Here is a 14,442-nt window from a genome sequence, read left to right as displayed (position 1 = left end):
TGTTTGTTCTAAGGCATGTGTGATGTAAGCGCAAAGTATGTCGTTGTTTTGAAACAAATGGGTGTTCCACAGCAGTTAATACATAAAAAAAAATTAAATCTAAAATTCATGTCCCACATGAACACACAATATAGCCATCCATCATAAAACAATTGTGACGGTTTGTCACAAAAGTTTCATTTTTGGTGTGAAAATTTTGGTTCACTCAGCAATGTAACTGTTCTCGATGCACAATCACGATAAAGAGCTGCTGCAGCCTGCGTGAGCTGCTGAAATGTTAGCCTTCCTGGAGAGAAGCCATGCGGTGACAGCATGACTACCTGTGCGCCATGTTTCACAGTAGCTGTCCGTCTGCCTGCTTCATGAGTGCTTGATCCGTGCCACACCATCTTCTCTGGCCTATTAAAATGGTTATGGAGACAGTCAGGCTAATCCCAACTCTGTTCAGGTTCGTGGATGCGTGTTAGGCTACTCACGGGCGTCGTCATCGAGAACATCTCTCCCCGTCAAAATGAATAGATCGTCGTTATCATTCATCTTGCCTTCTGAGCCACTAAAGATGAAGCACCAACTGCTGAATAATTCCTCGTCCTGTGAACATATTAAACAGCTCTGCAAAAAACTGTATTAACAGTAAGAGACTATATGCTGTAAAACAATGAGAGTGTGTTGTGTATGGGCCGAACCAGGATCGTACTTGAAGGTTGACTATAGGTAACAGTTCCTGTTGTTCTGCCCAGCGATACTGTATAGATCCTGTAACCTGGATGACAAAAAGCCCTGAGCGTTCCTTTGAGCCCAATAGCTTGGGCTGCAAGTAACACAGGTGATCCACACCTTTATTACCCTGCATGTGTAGCTTTGGTGAGTTGAAACAATCCAGGTGCAGCTAGGGTGACAAAGGTATCGTTACATATTAAAAAGTAGTTGACATTCGATAAGATTACAAATAATTGAAATTATGCAAGGACATCTTGACATTTCTGGACTTTGTATTAACCGAGTGTCAGTTTTGAAGAATACAAACAATACTTTCAAGTATTTTACAATACTTATTTGAAAACAATGTTTATTTGAGTGGTGCACATCACCTGCGTAACTTAAATATATGATGTAAATCACGTGATGGCTTGAATATGATAATTTTACCTTATTGAGGCATGAGTAGAATAATGTCACCATCTTTTATTTTCTATTTTTATACCCAAATTTTCAGAATACTTGTTATTGCAGAGCAAGCCTTTCAGCAAGTCCAAGTATGATTGTTTACAATATACATGAATTACTTCAACTATAATTAGTTGCAAATTCGTCATGGGGTGTAGAAATAGATGGTGACTTGCACACAATTATACCTCATTTAAATGATAAGGTACTTACTGCGGCCTGATGTGTGTGTGTGAGCTGGAAGCATAGCTTCCTGAATGACAGGCCTATGGTGGTGTGTGCGTTCATATCTGCTGTCCAGGATAGCCAGAATGATCCGAGGTGGCTGCTAGAATGCTTTCTGGAATCAGGATGAGTGCTGGTAAGTTGAATCGACTGATGGAAGTGTGCAGGTAGATCAGTTGGAGAATAGTAATGTGGAAATGTATATCTATGGTGTGGGTCATATGATGGCTGAGTCTGGGATCAACTGTACGAGTGCTGGGCTCCTGGATGTGGAGAACCTTGTTAGGGGAGAGGTTGTGGGGTAGTCACAAGGGTACTCAACCACTTGTGGAAGCTCCACTGCTTCCATCTGGTTGTCCTAGAAATGCAGGCATTTCAGTAGGAATCCGATGTGACCTTTTGCCATTGATTTGTATCTTATCTATTACATGGGGTTCACAGATTGCTTAATTATAAAGCACTGCATTCTATGTTTACTCACCAGACCCTTAGGGGAATGGGGTCATGTTCACCAAGCTGAAATGAAACAATCAGGAAAGTCAGGCATAATTATGTTCTCAGCAAATATCTATCTATCTATCTATCTAAAATATATAACGATTTTACCTCTAAATTTAACTGCTAGAAATTTAGTACCTGGATTACAGTTGTTATTTGTGAATTATAGTAAATGTTTTTCTGTTTTTGTAAATCTGTGAAAAAAGATGAATTCTGATTTCTTGTTTGTAAATCAATTACATAACTGTTCTTTTAACTTTTGGGTGTGCTTTTGTGGCTTTCAAGTGAAATGTAATGTTGCCCCTCAGTTTTTGCCACTGAGAATCTGAATGACCTAGTTTGAGATTTGTGTATCTAAAACCCAGTAGGTGTTTTCCAATTAGTGGCCTTTCTATTTTCCAAGGTGTTTTCAACCACTTTCAACCACTACTGATTTGAACATGTCCATTGAGATTGAGAAATGCTGCTGAGATTCTATTCATTCACATGTGGTGTGTAAATTCTAACGTGGTCCAAGAGTAACTTTACTGTAATACTGTAATGTAATATATGCACTGCAAAAAAAAAGTTGAGCCAATTTAAAATTAAATTAAATTAACTTCCATATTTTTGTAAGTGTTCTATATTGAAAAACTCAAAAATCTGCTCAATCTAGTTTGCCTTAATATTTTTAGGATTTGGCTCACCTTTTTTTTTAGCTTGATTAAGAATTAAGAGTTTTGATATTTTGATATCATTTTTCTAATGTGAATCTACTTATATAATTAGATTCAATGATCTATACTAAAGAAATACGTCGCGTAGACCGGAAATCGGCTGAATGGCTAAAAAGCGGTAAAACTCAAATTATTAACTCTGGGTAGTTGGAGAATGAGCCTATTTCCAAAAAAGTGGAGTGTTTAGCAGCAAAGTTTACAACCTTACATAAAAATGTGAAACGTATTAGACAGTTACCATGATTTCTCTGATGCCATCATGTACTCATATAAAGTTCTCTGTTGTCTTTTACATAGATTAAGCATTACTTCTGGATGCAGGATAGTTGTTGCAGCCATGAATTGTCCAACAACCTCAAAACCTTAACCTAAGGAAAGAAGAAATTGAGACCAACTAACTAGGAAGATGTTGATGTGCTTGCCTATAGATGATGGAGTGTTTGCAGTACCGTGTAGACTCACCCCAGTTAAATGTCCAGAATGTCACCAGGGGTCCAGGGGTCCAGGAGGTTAGGGAGGCCCAGGAATACTGATTGCTAAAGGATCAAGGTGTTAAAAAAAAAATGCAACAGACAGTGTAGAATTAGATCAGGACATAAAACAAATCTGGATCATAGCACCCAAAATATCTTTTACATGTGAGAGGCTGTGTGTAAATATTCTTACTTTGTGAGGTGGTGTACCAGCAATGCTCGGTGATCCAGGTGGACCTGGTGGGGCCCAGGACTACCTGGCGGCCATCATGGCACCGATTCCTGGGGCTCCAGGAGGCCCTGGGAGCCCTGGATGTCCTGGTGGTCCACTATGGAGTCTCCTCTAGGGCCTAAGGTAAACAAAACAAACAAACAAAATGTTTAGTCAACAGGAAGAAAGAATAGGTTGTCTCAGATTCTAAAAGCATAGTTTGATGTCTGTGCTGTGCAGGGTCCAAGGTCTTCAGGTAGAACGTAACTCCACTATGATGAGGTCACTTAGTAACCTGCTCCTGGCTCTCCTTCTCTCCTTTAGGACCGAACTCCCCCTTTGTCTCATTCTACATCATAACATATTACAAAATCAGAGTACAATTTCATGTGTTGCACATATTAAGCCAGAATGTAGCAGAAACCTGTATAGATTTAAATAATCATACCTTAAATGCATAAATGTCAAAGATCGTCGTAGGAACCTATGACGAACAATGACGACATTCAAATTATGTTCACATTTTTGTAGTTTAGGGAAAAAAGATATTCACTGTTGTTGAATGTTATTTCAGCTGTTTCTGATAAAGGCTTTTGTATCATACCTGGCAAACCAGGATGCCAGGTGCTCCTCTTTCACCCTTGTCCCTTTGATAGCTGAGGCATTGAATTTTTGAGATATATTATATATATGCTTTTTATCCAAAGTAACATACAAATTCTTATGCAAATATTAATGCTAAACTAAACTGTAATGTAATGCTAGATATGAGTTGGAAAATGCCAATCAGTTATTTACTCACCATAGAAATCTTGAGCTACCGTCATCATAACCCTTAAATTAATGAAATAAAAATAAATAAGTATATATACACATTGTGACCAATTACAAATTATATTTTTATAACAAATAAACCCACAAGATATTAGGCACTTGTATATTTTTACAAACATTAATTACTCCCGTCATACTCGTCCCCAGAGCAGAGTCCTGGAGGACCAGAGCGGCCCAGGCGGCCCAGGGGAGCCCCTAAAATAATTTAAAATCTGTAGTTTTGTATATAGTATAATGTGCACTTCAGTAGTAACAATCCAAAACTTACCTGATAGCCATAACCATATCCTCCACCTGAATCACCTTTCTGTCCTTTTTACCATTTAGTCCAGAGACTGACCCTTTTTGATTAAGAATATTGCATGATCAGGAATATCTAAGAATTATTATATTAAAAATAATATTATATAAATAAATAATAAAATGATAGAATTGGACTCTGTGTTGTTGTTTTTGTCATTGTGCCATGTGCCTGTGTGACCTACTTTTTAGTTAATGTCTTGCTCGTCTTCAGCTGTGTCTAGTTCATTTAGTAATGTCCTGTGTATTTAAGCCCTTAGGTATAATCGTGTGGTTTTGTTCTGGCTGTCTGTCTGCCCGCCTGCCCGTTTGGAAACGATATTGTTATTTCTGTTAGTTTGTAGAAGATTAAAACTGTTTAGTTTATTTTACTTTTCGTCAGTGCTTCCTCTACGCGCCACCACACGTGTCAGATTCAATTTTTTTAAAAATTGACAATTATAAATACCACAACATGTATTTTTACTGCAATAAGATATCAATAAGGAGTTAAACTACGCCCATATTGCTCAACATTGTGACTAAATGACTGCTAATTAATTTAGTAAAAGTTTTTACTTGTCACAGTGCCAGAAAATCTTCAGTGACCTCAAAATAGACATTCACAAAATAATAATAGCTTGTACTATTCCTAAATCAATCAATTCTATATATTAAACATATTTAAAAAGATAGTCTGTATGTCGATAATCCTGTTGACTTTGTGTTATATGTTATATTATGATTTTTTTAATTGTGTAGTTATATTGGGCTTTTATGTATATATAATCCACTCAGAATTTGAATAGAAGACAGTTTTATTTTTATGGTGTTTTCATGGGTCTGTAGTGAAATCTCCAAAGAGCTTTATGAACACATGATGAACCACCAAAAAATATGATTTAAAGTCTCATGTGCATTTGAGCAAAGAGTTTTTATCTTTTTAGGCTTAAGAGAATGAATTTGTATTTTAAAATTTGGATACAACAAATTTAATGTTTTATATATTCACGCATGAATTTAATTGTAATGCAATAAAGTTACTTTAGTAAGGTCTAAATAAAAGGTAATAAAAAGTTCTTTCAGTTTTTTTTAAAAAAGAAGTTAAATTTTTGTTAAATAAACATTTGTTAAAACAAATTACAAATCTGCACTATAGGCCTAGGCTATATGAGACAAAACAGAAGTTTTGCAATTTTCTGATGTATTTAGAACAAGGAGAATAAAAACCAGATAACAGAGCCTACAAGCAATATAAAATTATAAATATAATTGTTGTATATACAAATCATAAAATAAAACAAATTATAGATGGATAGCGTGCGTGAACTAACATATAAAGAAGTCGAGAACCAAAACAAATGTATTTAAAAAGAAACTGAAATGCACTAGAAGTCCTATTAAACACGAATACAAATGAAACAAAAACTCAGTGTGAACTATGTTTGCAGTTTTATTTTATTTTTTACTATTATTTAAAGGGATATATATATATATTTACTTTGAAGCCTATATGAACAGAAGCTCTTTATATGAAGTAGACCATTCCCATGGATTTAGCATGTAATTACTCTGATGTTACGTAGAAGTGTCTTTGCATAGTAGGCTGGTGTCAGAAATGTTACACCGTGAGGACAGTTCACAGGGTGTACAGTACCTTGCTTTACAGCGGTGCACCAAATCCACCAACTAAAGAGCCAACTCTATGCTAAGTCTATGCTAAAGTGTTTCTGTAGAAAGGTTAAATGATGTTGGATTTGATTATAGTTACTTACTGGTCTGCCTGGTAATCCTATTTCTCCTTTTGGTCGGAAGGCCAGCTGGTCCCTAATGTGAAATAAATAGACTGCAACATATCTCTGGCGTGTACTCTTAAACATCAGCAGCATTAATAATGACCAATGCATTTTTAAATATTATATCAATTGTGTGACAATGCTATGCATGTAAAGTCCTGATCTAAACTCATCTATCTGGACAGAGAAAGCCATAGATCTCTCACCAACTGTCCAGCTCATTGGAAATGGGTTTCACTGAGTCTATGATCAAGGCCAGGTTCACCCTTTTTTGACCCTAAAGGAAAAAGGTTTTTCTACTGACAACATTTCTCATCAACAATTCCAAGCATACTGTTTTTTGGAGTTTATTTTTTAGAATATGAAAACCTGTTAAAATCACAAAAAGAGACGTATTTCCAGACATCTTGTACTTCATGCTTCATACTTTCTTATGGAAATTTTTGATGAAAAGTTGAATCATTTAATTATACACCCTGATTTTTAATTGATTTTCTAAAGTGCAATAAATAATAAAGTTTTACCTTGATAGGAGTCTCCTGGAAGTCCAGCTTCCCCGATCACCTTTTGGACCAATTGGTCCCTTTAAAGTCATATAAAAATACATTATAAGCAATGCATGTATAGAAATTCATTTTTATATTTCACTTGTAGATCTTGGCACTAAACAAGCTGGGAGAATCGATAGTTGGTCTTTTAAGTTTCAAATTTACATTTAATTGAAAAGATAAAGGATGCTATATCAGAATTTGATGTTATCCTTACAAGACACAACAACATTACAAGCCATTAAAAACTGTGGGAATCCTGCCTGACCAGCTATACCAGGTGTACCCTATTAAAACAAAGTAAAACAATGTTTTGACTGTGTTCTACATGCATTATTATGCAGTAGAGATGATATGCAAGGAAGTAACTCATAATTACACATGGTATCATTAACAAAGAGGATATCATGACAATTATTTATCAGTTCCTATCACCTGTGGTCAGGGCTTCCATATTCTTTATTTGTCTGAAAATAAATGTCATTTTAAGTCATTGTTGTTTGATGTAAAGGAGCAGTCAAATGTTACAGAGTTGTACAATATCTTAAGGGTTTACTCTGCTGATACTTACTTACACTGCCATTAATATAGATCATTTGTCCTGGAGGACCTGAGTAGCCTGGAGGCCCTGAGGGCGGCCTACTGCCGCGACCAGCATCACCCTAGAAGACAAGCGTGTTATTATAAATCTATTGCTCAGACCCACAGAAAATTGCAGGGTTGAACAGGATTGAATATGCTGTTGCTGAAGGCTGAGTGAACCAGCAATGAGAGCTGACATCTAAGCTAAGTGTCTCCAAGGAATACTTACTTTCACCTTTCCATCCTCTTTGCGCCCTTTAACCCCTGTAAAAGAAATTATTTAAAATTATACTATTTTCAAATCTTCCTGCTAGTCACCTTTTACTCACCTAATGACTTTTTCCCGAGGAGAAGCCATCTAACCCTAGAAAACCCTCACCGTCCTCTTTGACCTTCTTCACCTTTCTGACCTAAAATGCCGGTAAACCAGATTTTCCTGCAGGTTTAAAGAAAGAGAATGAACTTTTCTCACTGGTAGGTATAATGTACATTTAATTGGTATGTTGGATATCGCCAAATGTAAAAGTCATGTAGTCTCACTTCTGGTAGTCCAGGTATCTGAGGTCCCTTTAGGAAAAAAAAACAACAACCATGGTGGAATAAGGCAGTGTTGCTGTGATGACAATATAACAGGAAGTTTAGTTACCTGTGGACCTGGTAGCCCCATGCTCCTGGGAATGTATTGAGGAATCAACTTCTTTTTCTTTCCCATCCAGTCTGAAAACACAGTGGCAGATCAAGTTCTAGTCCTCCTAGAGGCACAAGTCCTAGGTGCCACATTTTTGACCCTTGCGATAGTCCTGAGATTAAAGAAGGTGCTGAACACAAAGATTAAGTAACACAGTTATTCTGAAAGCTGGTCGGGGGGCCCTGGTCCTGGAGGTCGCGAGGTCCCATAGGTCCAGGTGGCCCCTCCATACCTTCTGGCCCTGAGATTCCTGAAGAACCTGGGGACCTAAAGAGAAGGAATGAAAGTGTTAAGTTGAATGTCTTTAGTTGGAGAGTAAATTGATTTTAGTCATGAAATTAGCTCTTATGGGTAATATGGAAGGTTATTGGGGATCTTGTGTAATCTTAGCTTAAAAGATCAGATAAAAACATCCTATTAGACTGCATGGTTTATGGGTTCACGCAATCAATAAGCCATACTAAAGCCTCATTGCTAAAATCACTTTTGCCAATTTTATATATGCCTCTGAACAACTGGTTCAAAACAAGCTAATGCAAAGTTTTGAAGCTTAAATGAGCAGTGTTTTGAATGCATTCATTAAGAACAGCCATTATCAGCGGTTGTGGCATCAATATCAAAGAGCAATAATAAAGCTATTTCAGAGAGATGTCTAAATTACCACAGTGTCCCAGCGCTTTTAAAAAACTTAGTGTAATGCAGGTTATGTGACAGTCGTTGTGAAAATAAATGCTGCAAAACAATAAACAAACTCACTCCAGAGCTGATTGATGAAATTCTGAGTGATGAAAAGTTATTTGTAGTAAACTAAAAATAACACTTTCATTCATCAGTCAAGTTCTTGTGACACACCGACCCAATGCGGTTAAGTTTGTAGTCATGCATGGTTTTTAGGATACCTGTACCCCACTAGTCTCCCAGGAAGGAAACCAATTGGAGAAAAGAGGAAAGCAGAGCTTGCTACAGGAAAAATATATGATGAGTCTTTCCCGTAAAAAAGCCTATAGATGAAATGTCTATGATATATATGAATGTTTGACTTGAAGTTATATTTTAGTATTCTGTGATCCATCTTTGCATTTAATTTATTAAACATGATAACATCATGTCTTACCTTTTCCCCTGCACCTCCAGTGTACCAGATCACCACAGTCTCCCTAAAACAAATTGTTTGATTTCATTTCAACACCAGGTCTATTAAAATCATTAAAAAATTATAATGATGTCATTTTAAAATAATCATTTTAATATTTACCTTTTGGCCTGGAGGACCAGGAGGACCAAACTTTTGAGCCGACCTGGGAGCCTGAGTCATAAGAAGAGAATAAACAGAACACAAACAAAATTCTGATAAATGTTTTAAAATAAATGGGATTAATGAAAAGAGGGACGAAAAACTGTACGGGGCCCAGGAACACATTTGTCCAAGGGAGACCAGTAGGGCCAAGCCTGCACTTCTGATTGGGTTGTAGTCAGGTCCTGGGGAGCCCAGGTAGTCCAGGAGAGCCCAGGTAGACCAGGATGACAACATGAATGCTGAAAAGATGAGAAAATATTGAAATATTTGAGTATAATGAGTAAAAATGCAATTAGTTTATTTTATGTACCTCAAATTGTCAATGCTTTATATAATAGGGATTTATAGTATAGTATAATACATATACACTACAAAAACATAAATAAATAAATAAATAAATAATAATAATAGAAAAATGTTTTTAATTTGTGCTTGTGGTCTTAGGCATAAGATTAACTGATTTATTTAAACATACCAGGTCCAGATCAGAACCCTCCCATATCATAAATGTCTGAAGGAGAACATTACAGCAGGTTTCATAGGTTTCCATACTGTAACAACTACTAATTTCAGCAAAAAGAAACTCAGAAAACATCTTTTAAGGTGTCTAAACTGTTCACATCACCATGACTTTGTTTTTGTATGCTAAAAATGTTGGTGAAGTTCAGAAAACTATAACCACATCATGCTCACATGAATTGTGTCAAACATGAATCTTATAATTCATAAAATCCCTTTTACTGTATGCACATTTTATCTTCAAAACACACACCTGTACTAGATGTATTCACCTCTGATCTTTGTCTGAGATTGAGGTCCAGGTGGTCCAGGTGGCCCAGGTGGGCCTCTAGGGCTGAGCTATCATCCTTTCTGTCCCTAGAGATACAAAAAGTCCACATGCCAAAATAGTAATTTTCATTGCTTCTAAACCTTCAGACCCTTCATACATGTATATTACATGCCTTCAACCGTATTATTTGTTTTTGCCTCTAAGATGACTTCCAGATTTTACTGCTCTCATGTGACTAATGCCTCATTAGTGCATTAGGTTTTTTTTTTTTTAATCTCCAAAGCACAACAGACTGCACTAGTTTGCACACACACACTACTGTTTTACTTATGTAAGGCCAATGATAATAATTTATAAGCAGTAGACCCACCTTCTGTCCTTTAGATCCTGTTGTACCAGACAGTCCTTGAAAACCTCGAGGTCCTTCAGGGCCCTGAATAATAACACAAACAACAATGAAGAACCAATGAGCCACATTTTTTAAGAGTATTCAAACACTGTCAAAAAGATCTGTCCAGAAAACTCACAGGTTTGCCATCCTGCCTCGTTCACCCCTATAAAACATGTCAAATTATGTTTTTATGACAACTTATTGAAAAGTTTCAATCTAACAGTAATGAAGGCTTAGGTGTATGTTGCTTGCTGCTCCCCTGTGGACCACCTGGACCTGGATTGACCCATTGGACCCTCTACCCTATTCAGTTTATATTCTCTGTGTGTACCACTTCTGTTACTGGACCCTGAGGTCAGCCGGTCCAACCAGGTGGTCTAGACCTCGATCACCTTTGAGGCCAGGATATCCAGACAGTACTACCCTATACAGACAAAAAATGGGCAATGTGTCAGCATAACAAGAAGACATCATCCAATCACAGCACTGGTGAAAGGTATTATTGTGTGTGTGTGTGTGCACACCATTAAAATATCTTGCTGCCTTCAATTCTTTTCTCTACGTTGCCTGAAACAAAAAGAGCACAAGATTGTAAAAGAAAGAATCCTGTCACACCTGATTAGGACACAGCGTAAGGTAAATGAATGTATGATTTTACTATGTAAATTGCATATCCTCATCAGTAAAAACATCTGTTTTAGACATTATAGTCAGCTGTCTGTTAGCATACCATTGTGTAACAATCATTTAATACATTTGATTATGAAGACTAAACAAACTGTACCTTCCACTTCCTTGTGCTGGAGAGTGTGGCTGAACTACGGTTTGGCTCTGTGAACGATCAAAGCAGCATTTCATGTTAAAAAATAAAGACAAAGACATTATTCACAAAACAGTGCTTTGTCAGTATAAAAGTGTTATATATTATATATAAGAAACCTCCAAACCGTAGTTGTGAGTGGGTATTAGTGACTTAAAAATCCTTTTCACTTTTCTAAATTTAGAGCGACCTCCCTTTATTTTTAAGTTGTCTAAATCAGCAAGTTAGAACTCTGCAGCATAGATGTTTTGTGAAGACAGTCCTTTAAATAAGGCTGTTTGGAGGCAATTAGTGCCATCTGCTGGGAGTTATAAAAGTAAAAAAAATGTAACTATTGTAGTTGTTTTCAATATAAATACATTATTATTATTATTTACTCAGTCAAACTGAGCAGAAAATTTACATTTTGTTACATGCAACATGATTGGGGATTATATGAATCATTTTTGTTTCTGTATAACATTGATGCAGCCACACCCTTTGTCTGTGTGTATATCCACATATCTGTCTTATATAAATTGAAACATGTTGATCCAGGCAATTTTTTGTTAGAATTAGACCTGCAACAGAAGCAGTTATCTGACAAAACAAGTCATTCATAGTATTGTTTAAATTGTAAAATATATATTTAATAATCATTTTATGTTTCTGTGATGGCAAAAAATTGTTAATGACATCATTTGGTTCCATGAAAGACCTTTAAGGTTCATAGAACCTTGCACACAGGTCCTGTATAAAATACTGTCCACCAAGATGGCATTACAGCATTTCCTGCGTTCAGTTTGAATCGATTTCTGCCTGCATGCCTGTTTATTTTGTCAGCTTGTCAGCATTTTTATAGGTTGATAAAGTTAAGAATTACATCATTTCCCATTTTTATTTATTTATTTATTTATTTTTGATATCAAAGTTAACAGTTCCTGTGTAAGTGAACATCGTTACTTTCTAAAAACATTCCCAGAAATTCAGCTCTGAAGCTCAGGTTCTTCTTGTGCCAGTCATGTAAAAAAACTGGGCCAAATAACTTAATTTGCACAGACCTATATTTCTGATGTTCATCTGTGTCCAACTTGAGCACGCGATCCAGTTGAAGCTGGTTGAGAGGCAGGGCCTGCAGAAAAAAATAAAGCACACTTGTATGATTATCTGGTTTCTTTAAGACAGTGATCAATTGAGTAAATTAGTAAAAAAAATTTTTATTTTACAACAATCCAACAATTCAATACATTGAAGTTCTTTCTATGCCACTAAAAATCAAACCAACCGACAATGAATATAACCAGTGAAGTAGGAGATTATAGGCCTGCTGAGAGGTTTCCTCAAACAGACACAAAGCAGAAATTAAACAAAACAACTCTCAGCTGCTTGAATTCTGGAATTACAAGAACCATTGAAACCCATCTTTCTAACCACAATGAATATTAGAAAAAATTATACACTTTGAAAGCACTAATAATACTAATGAATTGCTCATCTATCATAGTAATTATCCAAAACATTACAAAAACCTTAACATTTACAATTATGAAAATATATTTAAGCTCTTAGCAGGTATGAAAAATAATAGTTACTGGATTATATTACGTGTACCAATTATGTTCATGTTAGATATAAAACACAGGAGTAGGATATACTACAGTTTTGGTGGAAGAGGTGAAGGGCTGAGAAATGGATCAGCTTTTCAATCAGTTTCCTGTTAGTTAATAGCAATGTCGCACGTATTATTCATTAATGACAATATTGTGAAGTGTGTATTTTGATTTAACATCAGACAGGCCTTAGTGAGTGCAATATGCCAGAAGCAGTCTTGCAGTAAGGACTGTAAATATCAATATGCAACCACAAATATAATCAATACACGACAGCTTTTGCTTTTCCACCAAAGTTTTTTTTGTTGAGGTTTGCCAGAACACTGTATTTTGTCAGATAAACACAATAACTAACGTCCAAAAATACCTACTAAATTAAGATTCATATTGGTTCTCCATCTATTTCCACTTCCATTTTCTCCAGAACCTAAAAAATAATGACCAAGCATTACACATAGTTTTTTCCACATTAGCATTTAGTCAGTAAGCCATCAAGATATGATCATTTTCTGTGCCTTTAGCATTAACCAATGCATAAAAAGCCACAGTGGTAAGATTATTTGTAGCTTGCGTCATAGTCATCATAATCATCGTGCGTCATTGACATCATTACAATGGCGGCTCACACAGCTTCGATGGGTTTCCGATACCGCAACTCAGAGATCATGCCTAAAACAGGTCAATATCAACATCAGAGTCCAACATATCAGTGTATGAACATACAGGTCATTCCAGATGATTCCTATGCAGAAGAAGGATGGATGTAAGTTATACCAGAATTAGTCTGGGTTAATAGTTTGTTATACGCCAAATGGACCTTTAAATAAAAGTGTGACTAACATGGAGAGTGCTTTTAGACATACTTGATGTTTGTCTGGAGTCATCAGTTCCACTTTGTCTAAAGATCTTGGAAGCGTACTTCCAGCTCTCCAAGTCGTGAATTCAGCGCTCAAAGTTACCACCTTAGGCTCGATTCACAGTCACCGTAGAAAGACACCCACGGTCAGGCTAACGAGAAAGCGGCTCCTCTTGCGGCTTGTGTTCCACCTCAAAAGCTGGCCACCTCTTGAGATGTAGATGAACTGGGCTCTGTGTAATAAAAATAACCTTTTCTTTTGCCATCCTTCACTGCTGAGAAGCTTGACCAGGCCGTACATGATCTTTCTTTTGGTCAGTGATGGAGAAGAGGACTCAAACGTCTTCAGAGCTGACTACACTGGAAGACAGAGAAGTCGGAAGAAGGGTGTGAGAAGGTGTACACGTGCCATCTGTTTTGTGTTGTTATCCTTTGTAAAGAGGTAAAACGGTTTGTTCGTTTTATAACCCTGGTGATGCCTTCAGGCGGAGGTTTCCAATTAGCTGCAGCAGGAAGTTCACTCTGCTGATACAAAAATACTTGGAAATCAGTACAATAGTTCAAATGAATATATTTGGTGATGTTACATAAAAAAATACATTAAGTCAAAATGCCTAAAATAGCTTATATAAAGGGCCAGTTGTTATATAATATTTGCAATACGTACAATGTAAAATTGCAC

The 14,442-nt window shown here is 36.4% G+C and overlaps 1 pseudogene; it reads right to left on the bottom strand.

Moving 5' to 3' along the window:
- Positions 1-234: 234 nt before the first annotated feature.
- LOC122346788 lies at positions 235-1,741 on the bottom strand (annotated as a pseudogene).
- Positions 1,742-14,442: the final 12,701 nt, after the last annotated feature.

This window comes from Puntigrus tetrazona, chromosome 6 (assembly GCF_018831695.1).
Source record: "Puntigrus tetrazona isolate hp1 chromosome 6, ASM1883169v1, whole genome shotgun sequence".
Lineage (NCBI taxonomy): Eukaryota > Metazoa > Chordata > Actinopteri > Cypriniformes > Cyprinidae > Puntigrus > Puntigrus tetrazona.
Note: the sequence above shows the minus strand (reverse complement) of the source record. Positions and strands in the feature narration are given on the sequence as shown.